The sequence below is a fragment of the Lissotriton helveticus genome, chromosome 12 (assembly GCF_964261635.1).
Source record: "Lissotriton helveticus chromosome 12, aLisHel1.1, whole genome shotgun sequence".
NCBI lineage: Eukaryota > Metazoa > Chordata > Amphibia > Caudata > Salamandridae > Lissotriton > Lissotriton helveticus.
In genome coordinates this window covers 672,983,963-673,005,709 of record NC_136073.1, presented here as the reverse complement: position 1 = coordinate 673,005,709, position 21,747 = coordinate 672,983,963, and the positions used below count along the sequence as shown (strand labels likewise).

Here is a 21,747-nt window from a genome sequence, read left to right as displayed (position 1 = left end):
TCTTAAAACTACAGTTGCTTCATTAGAAATGGCTCAAGTCAAAGAGACTTTTCCCCTTAGGATCATCTTTATTTTCACTTTCCACCTTGTTTTTTTATCCCCTAAAACTATATATTTAAATGCATATCAAATTGTAGCTTTCAAGGTGTAAAATATGGCATTGACAGCACCCTGCTGCTCTCCTGTGATGCAGCATTAAACATAGCAAACAATATATTTTTTCGTACACAGTTACTCCCATCTCATGTTTTACTTTCACCAATCACTGTTTTTTTTTATCTCTTTCTCGTCTCTTGAGGACCCCTTACCAACCTCTGCTCACTTTTAACCCAAGACACAACATGTGCATGAGTGCACTGGAGGATCTGCCATGTAGCTCTACCTTTGCAGACCGTAACCTTCTGTTTAGATATGAGTGATCAGATCCAGGCTTAGTTTTAGCTAAAATACTGAGGAACCCGCAAACATTTCTTTTTAACTTGAAAATATTGAAACTCTGCCACCAGACGACCTCCTGTAAAGCCTTGCTAAAAAAAAAGAAAATTACATTCTCAATTTTCATTCATCGTTCCCTTTCTCTTCACCAATTAACCATTTTATTGCTGAATAAATCATCTACGGTATATTAACTCAAACTATAACTTGTAAAGCAATGACAATTTTGATATTTGGATCACTTGAGGTCAACCAGTTTTTACATTTTCAATGTAAACTTTAACACGAAAGACTGTGATGTAGTTGGGTTGTATCAAATGTTGTAATCAAGAGATATCAACTGAATTTGAGGTCAACATTGAAATTGTATTTTTGAAGGCCATTTGGTGGTGGTGATAGATGATGGAAAAAGAGGCAGAATATGATAGTGACCTGAGAGAGTGGAACATGGGTTATGAGTGGCCTGCATGGAGAACAAAATGGTTCCTGGAAGACAGGATAATGTGATATTGTAGGCATAGACAATGAAAAGGGACTCCATGTGAGACTAGAGAAATGTACACAGATGATGCAAGAGGCTGACCTTGAAGAACTGCACCAAATTAATTGATTGTACTGCCAAGAAATAGTGATCAAAGATGAGATGTATGTGATTAATGTCAGTTGATTTTTTCCTTTTTGTAAAGAACAAGTTACTTACCTTCGATAATGCTTTTTCTGGTGGATACAGTGTCTGCCTGTGGATTTCTCACCTTATGAATATCCCCTGCGCCAGCATTCTGCAGAATCTTTCCCTAGCTCTTCACGCCGACGAGGACGTCACAATGCCACAGCTCTGCTCATGACTCCGCATGACGTCACCGGAGCCATAAGAGAGCCTCGTCGGTGTGATGACTTCAGTTCCACCCTTTTTTTCCATGCCTCCGAGGCGAACAGGCGGACCGATAACAGATTCAAAGTATACACAGTGCACAATATTCAAACAAATACACATTGTGTAAAATCAAAAGGGAAGCCCAAGAATACAAACATTTCCTATAAATGTACCAGATAGAAGATATAAAGTAAAACAACATGTCAAACAAAGTAACCTTTAGGGTATACAGGGGTGGACAATGGGGATGAGGGTGGGTCAGTGAGGAATCCACAGGCAGATACTATATCCACCAAAAAAAGTGTTACAGAAGGTAAGTAACTTGTATTTCTGAAGGATACATCTGCCTGTGGGTTCCTCACCTTATGAATAGATTCCCACAGCAGTCCCACTCCCGGAGGAGGGCGTCCACCCTTCTATACCAAAAAGTCCTGCAGGACAGAGCGCACAAAGCGGCCCTCCCTCCTCATTTCGGAGTCCAAGCAATAATGCTTTGCGAAAGTGTGGAGGGAGTCCCAAGTCGCAGCCTTACAAATGTCCACTACAGGTACACCTCTGGCCAAAGCAGAAGTTGACGTCTTGGCTCTGGTAGAATGAGCCCTAATCCCCTCAGGAGGCTCCTTACCAGCCAGCGCGTAGCTGATCATGATGCACAAGATGATCAACCTGGATAGAGTGCGCTTGCCATCCTACAAAGAGCTGATCGTCCACTCGCAAGTCCTTAGTCCTGTCCAAATAAAAGCTCACCACTCTTTTAGGATCCAGGCGGTGGAGTCTCTCCTCCTCCTTGGAAGGGTGAGGGGGGAAATAGAACACAGGAAGAGTAATGGACTACCCTAGATGGAAGGTAGTAACCACCTTAGGCAGAAAAGCAGCCCTGGTCCTAAGTACCATCCTTTCAGCATGTATGGTTAAAAATAGGGGTTTTGAACTGAGAGCCTGAAGCTCACTCACCCTCCTTGTTGAGGTTATAGCCACAAGAAAGACCGTTTCAAAAAACAAACGTCTCAAAGGACAACTATGTAAGGGCTCAAATGGGGAACCCATTAAGAAAGTTAAAACAAGAATCAAATCATGTTGAGGCATACCAAAAGGAGTAGGCGGAAACCTATTGGTAAAGCCCTTAATTAACCTAAAAAAAATGGGAGATTTAAATAAAGACGTCTGATCCTTAAAACAAAGAAACGCAGATAAAGCCGAAAAATATCCCTTAACAGTGGCCTCAGCACAACCCTGCTGAGCCAAGGGAAGTGAACACTGAAGAACATCTGACAAGTGGGCCTTTAACGGATCAATGGTTCTCTCCTCACACCATTTAACAAATCTAGACCATCTATAAGAGTAAATTGGCTTAGTGGAGTGTCGCCTGGACGATAAGATAACATTCACCGCATCCGGCGGGATAGAGAAGGGACTCTGGTTGCCCGTTCCATCTCCAGGCATAAAGGTGCAGGCTCTGGAGGTGGGGATGTCGAACCTGCCTCTGCGACTGCGAGAGGAGGTCTGCCCTGAGAGGGAGACGGAGCGGAGGGTGCGATGAGAGATGAAGTAGATCTGTGTACCACACCCTTCTTGGCCAATCCGGGGCGATCAATATAGCTTGGGCCTGGTCTTGGCGAATCTTCCTCAGAACCCGAGAAATCAAGGGTGTGGGAGGAAACACGTAAAGGAGTTGCGAGCTCCAATCCAACTGAAACTTGTCCCCCAGCGCCCCCCGCATCGGATACTGGAGACTGCAGAACGACGGGCAGTGCGTGTTCTTGTGAGTGGCAAACCGGTCCAAACGAGGAGACCCCCACATCTGGAAAATGTGATAGACCACCTCCAGATGAAGCCGCTACTCGTGATCGGCCGAGTAATGCCGACTGAGTCTGTCTGCCGCACGAACATTCAGCACCCCAGCTAGATGATTTGCAAAATCACAAATCTGATGGTCCTGAGCCTAGGACCAGAGTCGCATAGATTGTCGACAGAGACGATGCGACCGTACACCTCCCTGTTTGTTTATGTACCACATTGCTGTAATGTCCTCCGTCAGGACCTGAACCGACTGACCACGAAGGGAAAGGAGAAAAGCCTTCAGTGCCAAACGAATCACACGCAATTCCAGAAGGTGAAACAACCTTTCCTCTGGAGACCAAAGACCCTTGACCTCCAGATCCCCCAGGTGAGCACCCCACCCCAGAGTGAAGGCATCCGTGATCACAGTGGCCCCCGGTGGAGCAGGTTGAAAGGGCTTGCCTTGAGAGCGATTGCCCTGCACACTCTACCAAGTCAGCTCCGCTGCAGCTTCTCTGGAGATCCTGACTGACTACATGAGATCTCTGTTGTGTTGATACCACTGCTTGTGGAGGCACCACTGGAGTGCCCTCATGTGCCAGGGTGCATGACTGACCAACAGTATGCAAGAAGCGAACAGACCAAGCAGGCGAAGAACTTTCAGGACCGGAACAACCGCTCCATCGTAAAACAAAGGAATCAACTCCTGAATGTCGAATTTTTGTGGAGGTGGAAAAGCTTGACATACAGTAGTATCCAGTACCGCCCCTACGAACAGGTTGCGCTGAGAGGGCAACGGGAGAGATTTGAGCACATGTATTGAAAAGCCCAAGTTGAACAACAGCTGAGTTGTTACTTGCAGATGATGAAGCACCATCTCTGGCGACTCAGCTTTGAGCAGCCAATCGTCCAGATAAGGGAAAAACTGGAATCCCTGACCTCCTGAGATGAGCGGCCACCACTGCCATCACCTTCGTGAAGACTCGAGGTGCAGAAGTAAGACCAAATGGAAGGACCACAAACTGGTAGTGCTGCGACCCGACTGTAAAGCGGTGATACTTCTTGTGCAACTTCCGAATGGGAATGTGAAAATACGCATCCTGTAAATCGATCAACACCATCCAGTCCTCTTGCTGCAGCCCCAAGATCCTGCGCAAGGGTCACTATCTTGAATTTTTCCTGCTTCAGGAGAAAATTCAAGACCCTGAGGTCCAGAATCAGATGTAACCTGCCATCCTTTTTGGGTATCAGGAAATACCGGGAGTAGCATCCCTGTCCCCTCTCCTGTTCCGCGACCACCTCTATCGCACCTTTTTGTAATAAGGCAAGGACCTCCTTTTAAAGAAGAAGCAAATGGTCTTAAGAACAAAATCCTTGGCAAGGAGGGTAAGGAGGAGGAAACTCACGAAAGGGAAGGGCATACCCATTCCCTACAAGGTGTAAAATCCAAAGGTCTGACATGATCGATTTTCAACCCTGTAGAAGAGTTTAGATACTCTCTCTGAAACTATCGGTCCTGATGAATTGCCACGAGACCAGTTAGGAGCTACCATAGGCAAGAAACATGTTGACCTTCTACACCACACATGCCCTTTAGGATCATTGTATCCGGTTAGGGATCCTTGTTTTTAGCTAGGTTAGTGAACCCTAGGAATTAAATGTAGGTGATAGGGTTGCTCTAAACCTTTTTAGACACCACTTCGCACTCACTACACTACCTATTCCAGACACCCACACGCACCTAACGGTTCTTCAAAAAGATCTCTGCCAAAGAGCCCCTTCGCGGGTGCCCGTCGTGCATTGCAGCGCCGGCCCGACGAGGAGCAGGCCCAATGATGAAGCATGACATCATTCAGGGTGTGTGAGGGCACTTTTTTCCAGACCTGAACTCTCACACTGAGGAACTGCATACCAATCAGATATATTTAGTTAACTTTTGAAGTATGTGAGCAGGACCTGTTTAAACAGCTCCCAGGTCCTATCTTTTAGATAAAAGCCTAAACATTGTAGCCATGTACTTGCTATTACAAGTAGAATTGAATATAGTAACAGGTGGCTGTCTCATAGAGGTATTATACTTAGTGTATTGTTTTTTTTTAAATTCCAGAATACCTGCTAAGTTTATAAGCAACGTCTAAGAGTGGTAAATCATGATGCTCTATGGCAAGTGCAGTTTCATGACTGTTGCCTGGTCTAGAGGCAGTGACCATGCATTCTACACATTAAAGGAGCGACTAGCAAGCGACCCTCAAGTACTGTCTGGCGAACTGTAGTATGCTCTAAAAATTATTTTAACAAACACTGTCAATGCCAGTGTGTTTGGCGTTTGAATGAAAGTGCCTTTTGGGTCAAGTGATGGGTTTAGGGACTCAATAGGTTGTCAGACCTGTGACCCATCTTTGCATTCATGCATCTATTCATCCATCCACTGAATCATTCTTGCATTCACCTTCTGACACAACCACAATAAAATGCTTACATCAACAGCTAGCAAAGATAAGTTAAAAAGGAAATACTAAAGAAAAAAGAAAACATACTGCTGTTTCTACATGCCAGGCATATGCTTGCAATAACAATACTGAACATAGCAGCAGGTCCCCTTCGTGCAGTGGTACTGTACATAGTCTCTTTTTGCTTTAAGGTTCCAACATGGTGGCCATATTTAGAACCAATGTGTTGGTCATCTTGTAATGGTAAAACAGTGATACGCTATGAATGGCAGCATTGCATAGTGATCGCCTGCTTTAAAGGAAGTGGCCACGTAGGATGCAGCGGGAGATCCTATGGTTGGTGGGGACTGAACCATTATCCCAAGCATGTCATGGATGAAAGCAGAGTGAAAATGACTTAGCAGAACAATGTCTGTAGAAGGTTGACCCAAAGGGCCTCTATGTATCTATATGTATATACATGAATATATCAATTATTTAAATATTTGTTTTTTATTAGAAGCTCGAACTGGCAGACACTTTGGCAATTTGTTATAAAGATCCAGCAGTGTGATGGATCCTAGTAAAAGGTGTGATATATAGGACCCCACTGTCTTTAGCTTCACTGAATGTGCCTAGCTGAAAGAGACAGTTATAGATTCCTTACCTTAGAATTACCCACAGGTGTCCGACTGGATCCCGAGAATTCTTTCTCTTAGCAGTACCCCTGCGTGCTGGTAGGTGGCGTAGGTCGACTCCGCGTCCGTAGTCGGTGAAGCCGGGATAATGTTGCAGTGCCTACTTAGACTCCGTTTCACAAATTGACCTCGCACACCAAATAACTGTATAACAAGCACAATTTCAGTACTCAAACAACATTCGTTTTGTATCAAGAAAAAAGTCCAACTGTTCTCCCAAGAAATTAGCTCAAGTCAGTTCTCTTCGTTTTATTCTTTTCTTTATTTGTTCATACACTCGCAGATAAAAATAGCCAACGCGTTTCGTCCGAAACCGGACTTCTTCAGGGCTATATTTAAAAAGATACAAAAATATATATTTCAATATATGAATAAATATGTCAGTACATGCACAACTTGTTGAGTTATATTCTTTTTTGAATTCAAGGAGACAGTTTATAAAACACCAGACTATTTAGATACAAACATTATACAAAAAAAAAGGAAAAAGACTTGAGGCCATTCATTTAAATTTTAGGGAGAACATGCGCTGCTACAAAGCATTTGTGTAAACTGAACAGATACTGGTAAGTTATATACAGGGTATTGTTCACCCTACCGAACAAACTAAAGTTACAATAAGTAGTGCCTACTGAGTACGTATTTGTTCTATGTTGGGATCTAGGGGGTTGTATCCCAGACCATTCGCACCCTCACTTTTGCTAACATTAGGAACTTGACTCTTGGTGCGGCTCTTAAAGCCTCAATCCCCTTCTTTGTTGTGACCTACTTAGACTCCGTCCCTGCGCGCTGAGGCCAGTTCTTTCTTTTTCCTCGCTAGCCTAGCGCAGATCCGGAGAGAGCTTACCCCTTTAGTCATCTTTTGACTAAGCTTTTTTCTACTTTTGTCAACCTTCTTTTTTCGAATCATCGACTCCTGGTGCACAAGGGATGTCTCATCATCGGACCGGCTTCAAGCCCTGCAAGGTCTGTCACAAACTGATGTCTGTGACAGACCCGCACTTCGTGTACCTTTGGTGTCTTGAGCGCGACCACGACCCAAAGTCGTGCTCCGACTGCTGGGCCATGAATCCAAAGTTTTTGCGGGCGCGGTCCCGGCAGCTCTTGGGAGGCCCAGCAGTCGGCTCTGCGCCTCTCCTGGTCTCGCTCGAGGGGAAGGTCTCGAGACCGTTCGTGGAGCCACCACACCTCTTCCAAAACTTCGCACTCCTCGGGTATGTCGAAGCACAATAAGAAGGCGAAGAAACACCTTTGCTCTTCGCCTTCTCCTCGTTGGTTGGCTGACGCGACGTGTGTTCCGGAGGGTCATTGTTCTAAGGCTCTGTCTCCTGTGCCCGATTCTAGGGCGACTCCGCGCCTCACTCTGTTTCCTGGAGCTAGGGCGGCCACTGCCCAGCTTCATACATTCTACGAAGCCCTTGACCATATATTTGGGCAGCCCAACTCCATTGGTGTGCATTTTGGCTCCGCAGAGTCAGTTGGGGGCCCTGGGCCTTTGATACCGGCAGCTCCAGAGGGCTCCTGTGAATCTAGGCCTGGATCTGGATAGACGCCGGATGACCTTACTCGACCTTCTATGGCGCTGATCCCGGCAACAAAGCTCCCGACGTCGACTGTGCCCCCGGTCGACGCCGTCCCCATCGCCGAGATGGACCCGGACGGACGTCGGCCGACGTCTAATCCGATGCCAGAGGGTACGTTTGTTCCCTTGTTCATCCCAGGTATTCTCTATCGCCCCGAAGGGTGTGATGAGGACTGGGAGGGGTCACTGGACCGTTTGGCAGACCAGCTGGAAGAACCGGTTTGGAGAGGGTAATTGGGTGACGCCAGTGGTCTGGACACTTCACCAGACCTTGGCATCCTTTCTCCCTCTACCTCTACCGTGGCTACGGAGGAGGGAGCGTCCTATGCTGTGGTGGTGCATAGGGCTGCCGAGGCCTTGGGCCTGGAGCTCCCTACAGTGGCAGTCTGGACTAATTTCCTGACAGTGGTGCTCCAACCTGCGGCAATTTCCTCAGAACCGCTCTTGCCCTTCAATGAAGCCCACATTGGATGTACTTCTGGGGACTTGGTCCAAGCCAAGCACAGGGCCTCTGGGCGATCCCATTTTCCTCACCCAACATCCTCAACCAACACCCTTCCCCCGAGAGCTTGGTGGTCCAAGCTCCTTCTTCCAAGGTCGCATTCCCTGCTCCTCCAGACAGGGAATCCAAGAAGCTGGATCATTTTGGGAGGCGCATGTTCTCTTCCTTCAGCTTGGCACTGCGGGCCATGAATACTGCGTGCCCTTTGGGCTGATACTCCCATACAATCTGGGATACGGTTGCCCAAGTGCGACCTCAGTGCCTCAAGGAAGCCCAGGCCGTTCTCTCCCAGGCTGTGGCATATGGGAGAGACACAGTAAAATTCACCATTCACTGTGGACTGTATACCACGACTCACTTACCAGTACGAATGCCATGTCGGTAGCCCTTTGGCGCTATGCCTGGTTGAGGAAGTCTGGCTTTTCGGGGAATGTCCAGGCAACTCTGCTGGACAAGCCCTTCGATGGCCATCGCCTTTTTAGTGACATGGCAGACTCAGCGCTGGATCGCTTTAAGGATTCTCGAGCTACGGCCAGATCCTTAGGCCTCGCTGCATCCTCCCGTCCACCACAGTCTGCCTTTCTCTCATTCCGTGGCTACGGAATGGGCACCCCACCACGTCCGGCCCTGTCTACTCACCGATCCATGTAAGCTGCTCAGCCTATGCGTGGCCGCGGATGTAGGACCCAGCTACCTCTTGGGTCTGGGAGCCAGCATGTGGGCCAGTCCACCCTTTCCTCACCTGCAGCAACCTCCAAATCCTCCTAGACTGACCTTTCAGGCCCACCAGCGTCAAGTGGGTGGCAGGATTCGCCATCACCTCCCACACTGGCAAACCATCACGTCAGACAGGTGGGTTTTTCAGATAGTCCGAAGGGGCTACTCCCTCTCCTTCGAGACTACCCCTCCCTCCATGCCACTGTCTTTCGATCGCATGTCAGAGGATCATTTGGTGCTTCGCTGCCAGGAAGTTTCAGCTCTCTGGGCTAAGGGAGCTATTGAAAGAGTCCCTGTGCCAGAAGTAGGTCGTGGTTGCTATTCCCGCTAGTTTCTGGTGCCCAAGAAGGACAATGGCCTGCGTCCTATCCTAGACCTCAGGGCTCTCAACCTCTTCCTCCGCAAGGAGAAGTTCAAAATGCTCACGTTGGCTCAGGCTCTATTTGCCCTCTTCCCTGGAGACTGGATGGTGGCGTTGGACTTGGTAGACCACGAGCATTTTCGGTTCACCGTGCTCTCCTTCCGCCTCACCAGCGCCTCTCGGGTGTTCACGAAAGTGATGGCCGTGGTTGCAGCTCATCTGCGCAGATCAGCGGTTCCAGTCATTCCTTATCTCGATTACTGGCTGTTGAAGGTGGGCTTGCCCCAGGCTGTCGTTTCCCACCTGCAGACTATGGCAGACCTCCTGCATTCGCTGGGGTTCACTATCAACGTGCCAAAGTCACACCTGACTCCCTCTCAGTCGCTCCTTTTCATCAGGGCTGTTCTGGACACAGTGCAATTTCGGTCCTATTCTCCTGAACAGCGAGTCCGGGATATTCGGGCTATGATACTGATGTTCAAGCCTCTATCCCGGATTTCGGTGAGAGTGACCCTGAAGCTGCTGGGCCTGATGGCTTCCTCCATCTTGCTGGTGGATCATGCCAGATGACATATGTGGGCTCTGCAGTGGAACCTGAAGTTCCAGTGGTCGCAGCATCTGGGGAATCTTTCCGACTATGTCCAGATCTCGGGGGAACTGCGCAACTACTGCAGTGGGGGTTAACGAACCAGCATTGGGTCAGCGGCAGATTCCTCTCCCTTCCCCAACCAGACCTCATTTGGGGACTGATTCATCACTCCAGGTATGCGGCGGCCACCTGGGAGAGGCGGAGATCAGAGGAGTCTGGTCTCCAGCAGAGTCCGGGCTCCATAATAACCTGTTGGAGCTCCAGGCAATTCGTTTGGCACTGAAGGCATTCATTCCCTCCCTCAAGGGGAAGGCAGTGCATGTTTCATCAGATAACACCACCGCCATGTGGTACTGCAAAAACAGGGCAGGGTGGGGTTGTGGACCCTTTGTCAGGAGGCTCTTCGTCTTTGGACATGGCTGCAACATCAGGGCATGATCCTGGTATTTCAACACCTGGCAGGTTCCCTGAACGCCAGGGTGGACAAACTCAGCCGTCGGTGTCTGGTGGATCACAAATGGCGTCTTCACTCAGAGGTGGTGCAAGGTCTCTTTCAGCAGTGGGGAGAGCCTTAGATCTGTTTGCCACCGAAGAGAATGCACAATGTCAGCAGTTCTGCGCATTGGAGTTTCCAAGCCTCCACTAGCTTGGTGAAGCATTTCGTCTCGAGTGGAACTGTGGCCTCCACGTTTTTCCACCTGTACCACTTCTGCCCTGAGTGCTGAAGAAGATCAAGCACTTCCGGGCCCAAGTTTTTCTTGTGGCCCCAGACTGGGCACAGAGTCTGGTACCCCGAGCTCCTGAGCTTGGCCATCGATCCTTTGATCAGGCTGCCTCTTCTGTCGCAGCAGCAGGGAACGGTCCTCCCCCCTAAATCTATCCAGCTTCCACCTCCTTGCGTGGAGCTTGAGCAGCGACAGTTGACAGATTTTGACCTTCCACCCGAAGTCTGTAATGTCATCTTGGCAGCCAGGCGTTCCTCCTCTAAGATGGTATATGCCTGTCGATGGAACAAGTTTGTGGCATGGTGCACAGCAAAGGCTGTGGATCCTCTCTCCGCCCCTCTCTCTGAGGTTATTTTGTTCCTTCTTTCTTTGGCCCAGCAGGGCTCTGCTCTGGGCACTCTTAAAGGCTATCTGGCTGCCATTTCTGCTTTTCTTCGGCTACCGGATCAGCCCTCTTTATTCAAGTTCCCTATTGTTAATAGGTTCTTTAAGGGCATTATTCACCTCTTTCCTCCATCTCCTTTCATGCCTCAGTGGGACTTGAATCTTGTTTTGACTTACCTTATTTGTGCTCCCTTCGAGCCTCTTCACAACTGTCCTCTCAGACGCCTTACTCTGAAGACTGCCTTTTTTGTTGCCATCACCTCTGCTCGCAGAGTGAGTGAGCTGCTAAGCCCCCTTTCTTCTCTGTGCATCCGGACAAAGTGGTGCTTAGGACGAGACTCTTGTTCCTTCTTTTTTTTTGTAAAACCTTTATTAATGTAAGCAGAGCAATACAAGCGCAGGCCTACAACCACAGGGGCCGGCCGCAAAATCAGGAGATCAAAAACAGAGCAGTTTAGACGTGTACGATAAAAAAATTAAGTACAGTATAGCCGTAAGATGTGGTCGTAACACAGGAAAGCACAAGGATAAAAGAGGTTTCATTTTTATAATATTAAGAGGGGGCAGCGGCTATATCAGCAAAGGCGTCATACAACACAATCAGATAAAAAGAGACGGGAGGGGTATATCCCTCCATGCAATCAGAAAGCAATAATAAGTAACGGGGCCAAATACACCCTACGCCCGCCAAAGGTGGGCCAGAAGCAAAGGTCAAACAATAGCAAGCAATTTAGCAAGATGTCGTGTAGAAAGCCCACCCGTACCAGACAGTAAGAAAGGCAAGTGCAGACACCGGCTAAGTAAAGGAGAGAAAAAGAAGACATAGCCAACCCCCTTGAAAAGGGAGAAAAAGGGACCATAGAACAAAACAAATTAAAATAACAAACCCCCCCCATCACCCGCCACCCTACATCACCGTAATGGCTATGGCCTACCCCACTAACAGCGTGTCTGTCGCCCCAGAGTCACCCGAAAGAAGGAAATAAAAGAAAAAGAAGAGAAATGTAACGAAAAAGAGAATGAGGAGAGGAGCCGGCGATGTAAACACCCGGTCCCCCCCATCCCCGCAGCTAAAAGCTTAAAGATCGAGGCCAGAAAGAATACTGAGAAAAGTCAACGCACAGGATGCAATCAATAACAGTCCACAAGACGTGTCCCGGATTCGCCATTAACTAAGAGGAAGTCCCGCCAGGACCTAAGCAGGGTCACCCCTGGCCACTTCTGTGAATAGTAGAACTGCCAAACATCCGTGCAGTCAGGAGACAGTACGATACAAAAAGTCCATACCAGTCAGGTGAGGCAGGCGGCATCTTCGCACAACACTGTCCCAGCCACCAAGAAGTAGCCAACGATACATGGCGGCAGCCAGAATGCAACAGTACGCCAATCACCAACGCGGCCAAGTTCAAAAACAGGTCTGCCCAGCACGGATTGGAGAACACAAGATGTGGGAAACAGTGCAGCACAGGCGCCAGATCCATTTGTTCCCTCAAAATCATAGATCCATCCGGGGACCCCGGCTCAGCAACCGGAGGAGATTTAACGGCACCAACTCGGGGAGAAGGCACTACGCCACAAAATGGCGGATCGACAATGGCAGCGATCCGTAACTCCAAGTCCCGGGACTTCCTGAGCAGATCGGTCCGCAGAGTAACCAGTGCAAACAGCACATGACTACGTGTAAGCGCCGCCCCATGTAACCAAGGTCCGGGGGTCTCAAATGCAACAGTCTCTCCGTCTCCGGGAGGGATACACTCCAAGGGGTCAGCCGCCATCTTGAGCACTTCGTCCGCCGCCATTATCCCCTCCACCTCCAAGTCCATTACGACCGCCAGAGGCGACGGGACTCACAGCCGATCAGCGGCGGTCGGCGCCCGGCGAGGAAAGGCGAGTCACCAGAAGGCCGGGTGTGCTCCCAGCAGCTCTCCGGGAGCCAGGCACCGGTTCCCGGACGGGACTAGTAACATGAGTGGGCGTCACACCCAAGGGGACCCGGACAACACAGCTTCTCTCCGGCTCACCAGCTGCTCGGGCATACGGGGTGACCCACTATTGGGAGTGGGTCAGCTCCATCTCTCCCGGCTCGCGGCTCCCAGGCTCCCACCAACAGGCTTCTCATCCGGACCAGGGCCACCCACACTCCGAACACCGCCGGGCAGGCGCTGCACTCGAGGCCCCGGCGTCCGGGCCGGGAAGGCCAGCAAGCAGACAAGGGCAGATCGCAGGAACCACTGCACGTTGGAGCCCCAAAATCACACGGTAAGTGAGCGATTTTCTCTAACAGCAGAAATCAGAAAGCCTCGATCAGGATTATCGACAGGATAGGCAAGGGGGTAGGAAGGGACCTCAAAGCGAAGCGTTCATGCGACTGTTCCGATCGCCATCTTGGCTCCTCCCCCGCTTGTTCCTTCTTAAAGTAGTTATTCCTTTTCACATAGGACAAATTATCACTCTGCCCACCTTGTTCCCACCTCCTCACCCTTCCAGGGAGGAGGAGAGACTCCACCGTCTGGACCCTAAATGTGCGCTGTGCTTTTACCTTGACTGTACTAAAGATTTCAAGGTGGACAATTAACTCTTTATTGGCTATGTGGGTGCCAAGGAAGGTCGGGCTGTCTAAAGCGTACCATCTCAAGATGGGTTGTCCTTTGTATAAAGATTTGTTACGCTTTAGCAAAAAAGGATCCTCCAGTGGGGCTGCGGGCTCATTCCACTAGAGCTACGGCCTTAACTACTTCTTTGTCGCCTGGAGTCCCACTTATTGACATCTGCCAGGCGCCACGTGGGCATCTATGCACACGTTCACCAGACATTACTGCCTGGATCCTCAAGTCCGGAGGGACGACTACTTTGCCCGTTCTGTCCTCTAGGACTTTCTGGTGTGAACTTGGTTTGCAGACCCTCCTCCGGGGTTGGTGTTGCTGGGTTATCTATTCTAAGGTAAGGAATCTATAACTAACTGTCTCTTTCAGATGAACAAGTTACTTACCTTCGGTGACGATGTAACTGTAACAGAAATAGGTTAGTTATAGATTCCTTACCACCCCACCCCCCTCGGCAAACTGATTTATAGGGATAGGGACTCCCTTTACAGGGCCCTGGTTTAGGCGCACCAGTGGTCAGTGTCTTTCACTGCTCTGTGCTTCTGGCATGGAAAGTCGTGTCAGAAAGGACGTCTGCACACAGGGGCGGCGTCTAAGTAGGCACCGCAACGTCATCCCAGCGACCGCGATGCCGACGACGGACGTGGATTCAACCGGCACCAAATATTGACGCACATGGGTACTGTTAAGAGGAAAAAATCTCCGGATCCAGTCTGATGTATAAGGGTATTTATAAGGTAAGAAATCTAAGGTAAGTAATCTATACCTAACATAAGTCTCCTAAAGATACATTGTTTCCGAATGCAAGTAACTTGTTTTACTGGAAGAATTCATACCCAAGCCATTACAGATTATAAATGACAAAGGCTACAGGCCCGCTTGTAATCTGGAGAGATCTCAGCATAGCTATGAACATGAGCAGACAGTCCAACCAGAAATATGGTAGCACATATGTTATCACAGCTAAAGGCCTTTGGATGAGAGAAGAACTAGTGCTGGTAGGTCCGTGGAGACACGGGCACCGATTAAACCAGTGCTAGTCTCACTATTCCCATGCAAGTAAAATATATACAAGTGCATTCAGTATCCCAAATAATTAGTGCCTGTTGGGCACAGTGAGGGAACTGGAGCAGGGACTACTTATCCTTTCAGCCCACGGCTGTACAGGACAATTGGAACAGTGAGACTGGGGTTGCAAGTCAATGTAATGTGCTAAAAGCTGTAATTACAGGATACTTTATAGTGGAGGCCAACCAGCTTAAAAAGAAGAGGGAGGTGCAGTTAGCCACATTGAAATGCAATCTTGCAGTATTGTAAGTACAGCACAAAACAACTCTATTTCAACGCTCATGTTGGAACAGTACCGTGGTAAGGGTGCTGTTCAGGATATAAAACTGGATAAGGCAGAGTATGCATCAAACTGTTTGAACTAATATGCAAGCAGAGACAAACTGAAGATTTTATATGGGGAAGAGGAGGGATAAAAAAAACTGAGCAAACCATCTCAAACTAGTTTCAGAACCGTAACAGTGGATTCTAATAAGACTTCTAGTCGCAGATACCTGAACTTTTGAATATACCCCAGGCAGGCATCAGACTGGATCTGGAAACTTTTTAGAATTACCTCTAGGTGACACCATGTGGCTCCTCACTGAGGCCGTTCCACTCTGGAACTGGCGTGCCGAGCCTATATTAGTACCACTCCTGCGCACTAACGTCAGATGCTTTTAAGGCTGTACGTTCTCCCAGAGGCAGAGCCCGATAGCAAACTGTTTATGACCCAGTGTGCAGATTCCTAGACTTGGGATCTTATTAATGGATAGAACTGGGAGGATGAGAGGATTATTGAGTAATCTATGACTAGATAGTCTCTCTTCCAGAAAGAGCGTTACCAAAGGTAAGTAACTTGTTCTTCTGATAGAGACTTCTTGCTGAAGAATTCTCACCTTTAGAATAGACACCAAAGCAGCATTTATTCGAAGGCGGTCTGTTTCTGAACTCATTCCAGAAATTCTTCAGGAATGTGTGGGCAAAATGCCCCTCTCAGCGAACCCGACCATCCAGACAACAGTGATTTGTGATTTTCTTTCCATGCCTTTAGATACTGATCCAGAGATCTGCTCCTGTTCTTCATGTCTGAAGAGTTTTTTCCCCCGCAACAAATCTACCAGTGTGCAAGGGAACATCACCTCATGAGACTACACAGTTTAGGTTTAACTGTGTGTGTTTTTCCAAATGCTTACACATACTCTCGCATACAACTCAAAGGCTGGCAAGGAACCAGGGACATAAAGCAAATTGCAATATCAATGAGTAGCGTAAAAAGATCAATTTTAAGAAACACCCAAAGGCCACCGGGTTTAAACCTCGTAGAGACTGTTGCAAACAGATGTCTGTGACACATCCCTTGAGGTGTGCCTTTGGTTTTTGGGTTAAAGCACGATTCCAAGGTTTGCGAAGACTGTGCCCAAATGAACACAACATCTAATAGAGACGTCTAACCACAGATTCCTTAACTTAGAATATCCCCAGACGTCAAACTGGATCCGGAAAACCCTCCGCAGCTGCACCTATGTGCGCCGGGCGACGCTGCACGGCTCCACCCCGATGTCGTCCATGGATGTGGCATCAGCAGAGCCATGTATGCCCCTCCTGGCACGCTGACGTCAGTTTTCTTCTTTTCTGCGTCCGAACGCTGATCCTGGATAACCAGTGGTTCCTTGACCTGTTTTTCGGGTCTTTTCGACGCCTATGGGGTCCCGGAACAGTGTGCGATGCCTTCCGGCTTTAAGGCGTGTGAGACCTGTGCGCGTCAGATGTCCGTGAAGGACCCACACGCCATTTGTATGTGGTGCCTCTGGGTGCACCACACCTCCAAAGAGTGCGACGATTGTCAGTGGATGAAACCAAATCCCTTACGGGAGCGTCAGATGAAATTGTTGCTGTCCGGTCCTGCACTTTCGCATTGCCGCTCTCCCTTTCGGGATCGAGCCCACTCTGGAGGTCGTTCCCGCAGATGTCGTTCGAAGGGTAAACAGAAACGTAAGTCCAGGAGGTCTTCCTCTCCTACCCGTGACGCTGGCGCCTGCTCTTCTCGCTCCCTGCCGGGGACGGGCGTCCGGCGGTCGTCTCCTCCGTACCCCCCCGTTTCCTGGTGCCAGAGCAACACAAGCCCAAATGGAGGCTTATTCTGAAGCACTCCGCTCTTATTTTGGGGCACCCCCTCTCCCTGGTGCACCTTCGGGTCCCATAGAGGTGGAAGACACTCATATCTGGTCTTCGCCGGCGGATTCGTCTTCTGCTCCGGCTGTGTGCATCGACTCCTGTTCCAGAGCTGGAACAGGAGTCGATGCGCACCGATCCGCACAACGATTGTTTGTGGTGTCTTGGTTCGGACCATGATGTTAAGAGCTGCCGTCCCTGCTCCAAGATGAACCCAAAGGCTCTACGAGAACGTGAGGCGAAACTTCTGCTGGCCTAAGTGAAAGGAAAAGAGGCTGGAAGGTCTTAGAGGTCATCATCTAGACGTTCGAGGTCGAAGCAGAAGTCGCGATCGAAGTCGAGATCGGCTTCGAGGTCGAGGTACAGAGTGAGGTCGAGGTCCAGAGTGAGGTCGAGGTCCGGATCAAAGTCTGCTTCGGGTCATGCTTCGGGCTCCTCGAAGAAGAAGCACAAGAGGAGGAAGCACAGCTCAAGACATCACTCTGGTAAAGAGTCTTCGGACTCGAAGAGGAAGTCTTCGTCTCGAAAACATTACAAGGACTTCGTGTCACCTTCACCTATGCGATCTCGTGAGGGTTCCCCGGTTCCGGAGCAAGAACCGAATCCGGAGTCGCGCCATTCTTCGGAGCATGAAGGAGATGGGGAGTTTCCACGGTCACCGCCTCCGGTGGAAAACCCTGAGAATCAAGAGGGCCAGGATGAACCGATGCCGGAGCAGCCTCCTTCGGAGCAGCCGATGGGTTCGTACCCTCCCTTTCCTGGTCCTGGACAGGACCCCTCGCATTTCCTTAATGCCATGTTTGGCGTTTATGCGAGGGCAATGTACCCCACTGGTGTACCGGCTGGTCCCATGGGTCCGTTGTCTTTTAACTTGGGTGTCCCTCAAGCTTACGGTCCGGCACCTTTTATGCCGTTTATGCTGACGCCTTATACACCTTGGCTCAGTACGGCGCCGCTGAGGTCTTCGACTCCGTACTCGGCTTCGCCGGCTCCGGAGCGACCTGGAGAACTGGATCGAGGTACGACGCCGGTTCGAGATTCTCGTCCTCCAGCTGTCCCGGCTCCTCGTTCGACGCCGGTTCCGGCTCCGTCGGATTCGTTACCGGATCCGACGATTTCGATTTGTTTGGAGTGGTCAAGGCGCAGAGCTCAGCGCCTCTTGGAGGAAAAGGATTATGAAGATCCTGAAGTAGAGGAAGGAGAACTTATGGTTCAAGGGGACTGTTTTGAGGACCTGCATAGTGCTAGTGGCCTGGAACTCTCTCCTGAGTGGGGTTTGCCATCAGTTTCTGATGTACCATCTTATCTTATCTTATCTTATCTTAGGGGGAATTTGTATAGCGCGCTGACACCGAGAGGTTTCCTGGTGCTGGCTTGAGTGCAGGTGAGATGGAGAGACGAGGGTCTAGCCAGTCTGTGTGAAGAGGTGGGTTTTCAAAAGTTTTCTAAAAGCCAAGAGGGAATTGGCAGATTTAAGAGAGAGAGGTAACTGGTTCCAGAGGGCGGGGGCTAGGGAGGCAAATCTCCGACCGCCGGTCTTTTTTAATTTGGTAGTAGGGACAGCTAGCAAGAGGCGATGGGAGGAACGAAGATTACGTGCTGGACAGTAGGGGATGACCAATGATTTGAGAAAAGCAGGGGAGGTCCCGAACACAACTTTGAAGGTCAGGCAGCCGATCTTAAATGCGGTCCTCTGCTCTACCGGTAGCCAGTGAAGTCTGTGAAGCAGAGGTCTCGCAGATTGCCACTTCGGGGTTTTGTAGGCCAGCCTTGCCGCTTGGTTCAGTACAATCTGGAGCCTACTAAGGAGGAATTTAGATAGGCCTTAGTACAGGGAGTTTGAGAAATCCAAGCGGGAGAGCACCAAGGCAATCAGGACTTGTATCAGGGCCTCTGGTGTCAGGAGATGGGAGACTTTCCTGATTTTTCTGAGCTGGAACATACATGAGGACACAACCGCACCGATCTGAGGCTTAAGAGAAAGGTCCGAGTCAATTATGACCCCGAGGCTCTTTGCTGACTTAGCCGGGGCGGGCGGGGAACCAAGCTCAGTTGGCCAGAACTGTGGGCCCCAGTGGGTAAGACTGTTTCCTGGGAGGATTAACTCAGTCTTCCCCGGGTTCAATTTGAGCTGATGGGTGTTCATCCAATGTTGGGTGTGTAGCATCACTGCTTGACAGTCGAGGGCTGCATTGGGGGTGTTAAGCGGAAAAATGATTTGCAGATCATCTGCATAGTTGAATATGGTGATATTCCACCTCTTCAAGGAAAAGATAAGCGGCTGAAGATAGAGATTAAAAAGCAGAGGGGACAGGGAAGATCCCTGAGGCACTCCGCAGGTAGAAGGGACCTGTGCGGCTGTGAAGGGACCGAGCCGGACCGCCTGCAATCTACCCGACAAGAAGGATTTGAGCCAGGCAGAGGCCAGGCCTCGGATGCCGGCTTGCTCGGCACGGTGGATAAGGATGTTGTGGTCCACCGTGTCGAACGCAGCCGACAGATCCAACAGGACAAGCGCCTGTGATGTCCCTTTATCGGCATTGGCCCTAAGAGTATCCATGACTGCCAGGATCACAGCCTCGGTGGAATGGGCTGGTCTGAACCCAGCCTGGTTGGGTTCGAGGAAGTTAGAGCGCTCGATGAATTCAGATAAGCAGCTCGTAACATGTGTCTCCAGGAGTTTGGATAGGTAGGGCAAGAGAGAAATAGGCCGATAGTTGGCAAGGGCGTCCGGGTCAGCTCCAGGCTTCTTTAGTAGGGGCACAAGGACAGCCTCCTTGAAGGAATTAGGTACTGCTCCCGTCCCCAGTGAGGCATTTAATAAGGGCAAAATGCAGTCCGGTATAGACAGGCAGATGTCGCGAAAGACAGAGGGAGGGCAACAATCATTGGGTGAGCCCGATTTGACTCGAACAGCAAGTTTGGCCAAAGTGCTTGGGTCAAGGGCAGGGAAGGAGAGCAGTGAGAGCGGGTTTTCAGGGGGGGGAGCTGACATGTCCTCAGGGAGGACTGAAGGAATCGTGTTCTTGATCTTGGCAATATTTTCGATAAAGAAATTATTTAATGCATTGCAAGATTCCTGCGTCGGGGTCTGAGACGGAAGAGTCCTAGCATCAGACGTAAGCTCCCTCATGATCGAAAAGATCTCCTGGGATTTGTTATGAGCAGTGAGGATCCTATCTGAAATATGAAGAGCTTTAGCTGCAATGATAGCATCTTTATATTTTTTCTCGCAGCAATATATAGCTCTCTGTCGGTGGACAGATAATTACGTCTCCACCTACGCTCCGTTTGGCGCAATTCGAGTTGCTGAGCTTTTAGGGTTGGGTTGAACCACTTGTGGGACTTACTGTGCCGAGAACGGGGAAAGCTGGAGAGAGGGGCAAAGTGATCACTGGCTTTAATGATCCAGCCAGTGAGATCTTCCTCCAGAGTGTGGACAGTCGCTGTTTTAGATAGCGAAGGACGAGTCTCAGCCAAGAATGAGAGGAATGCCTGAGAATCAAGAGTGTTCCATTTCCGGGCAGTCCCGCCAGCCATAGGAGGGACCTTACTACAACCTCTGACTGTGATCGCTGTGTCGATCAAGTAATGGTCGGACCAAATACAAGGGGTGATCACAGGAAAGGAGAGAATGAGGTTATGAGTCCAAATGTGATCTAAGATATGACCCCCGGTGTGAGTGGGGGAGGTGACGTGTTGGTTCATGTTGAAGCTGGTGAGGACTTCAAATAGCTCGGCCGCATGAGGGCCAGCCTCCTTGTCATTATACCAGTAGTTGAAGTCGCCGAAAATGGCGCCTCGAGCAGATGAAGTAAGTAGGTTGGCTAGCTGTTCACTGAGGGCAGCGGGGAACAAAGGCATAGGGTAGGGAGGACGATAGAGGATGATGATGGTGAGAGCACCCTCACCGGTCTCTAGCTTGATGATGAGATTGTCCACGTCAGTGAGAGTGAAAGAAGACGTGGAAGTAAATACGTGGCACCCTACCATGTCGTCATTAGGAAGATCAGATTAGCTTTATTCGATTTTGGTTTAAAATCATAAAAGCAGCAACAATACATAAGTAAATACCTTAACATTTCATTACAAACTTAATATCAACTATTAAAACAGGATTAAATAAATATGACGTATCAGCTAATCAAAATAAGACATTTCATTATCGAATAGGACAACTCTAAAAACAAAAGGGTCATGCATACAGTGCCACAAATTAGCTTAAGGTTCAGGGGGAGAACATCAGGCAACCTATGTCAGCATTTTACTTGTTAATTGCATACTACCGTGTCAGTTAAGCTAGTACTCATGGGTGGCCTCTTTCTGGATGGTTTGCAGAAAATACAACTTTTAAACTGTGGTTCAAAATCTATTAGGGGCTAGAAGGTTAGTGGCGCTAGGTGCCCAGGGGTTGTATTTCTTTGCCGTTGATCTTAGTAACGGGATGTGTAGGGAGCTCGGGTAGAAGTCATGCAAATCCCAAATGCAAATGGGGCCATCTCCTTCTTTGGGCTGGCAAAATCGTAAGTAGGGGACAATGTTCCTATTCTTAAATTTAATTAACACCAGGTCTCCAGAGGTGTCTTTGGGCAGCGTACCTAACCACCCCACCCTCCTGACGCTCAGGATTCCACCATCTAGGTCAGGTGGCAAAGGTCTGTTGTTCTGTAGCCAAAAAATAACCTTATTTAACAGGTCCTGATGTGTTTCGTGTTTTCCCTGGCTAAGTGCAGGGACCCCAGAGAGAACAGTCACATATGGGGCGGCTTCAGGAGGTAAGTTAATACGTGGTGTTCTTTCTGGATGGGCTCTGGCCACTGTGTGATTTATTAATGCGGATTTTAGTG

At 49.3% G+C, this 21,747-nt stretch overlaps 1 protein-coding gene across 1 annotated transcript in view; it reads left to right on the top strand.

The window, feature by feature from the left end:
• Positions 1-21,747, top strand: part of EDC4 (enhancer of mRNA decapping 4) — a 734,765-nt gene that overhangs the window by 420,990 nt on the left and 292,028 nt on the right. The gene's annotated exons all lie outside the window — the stretch shown is intronic.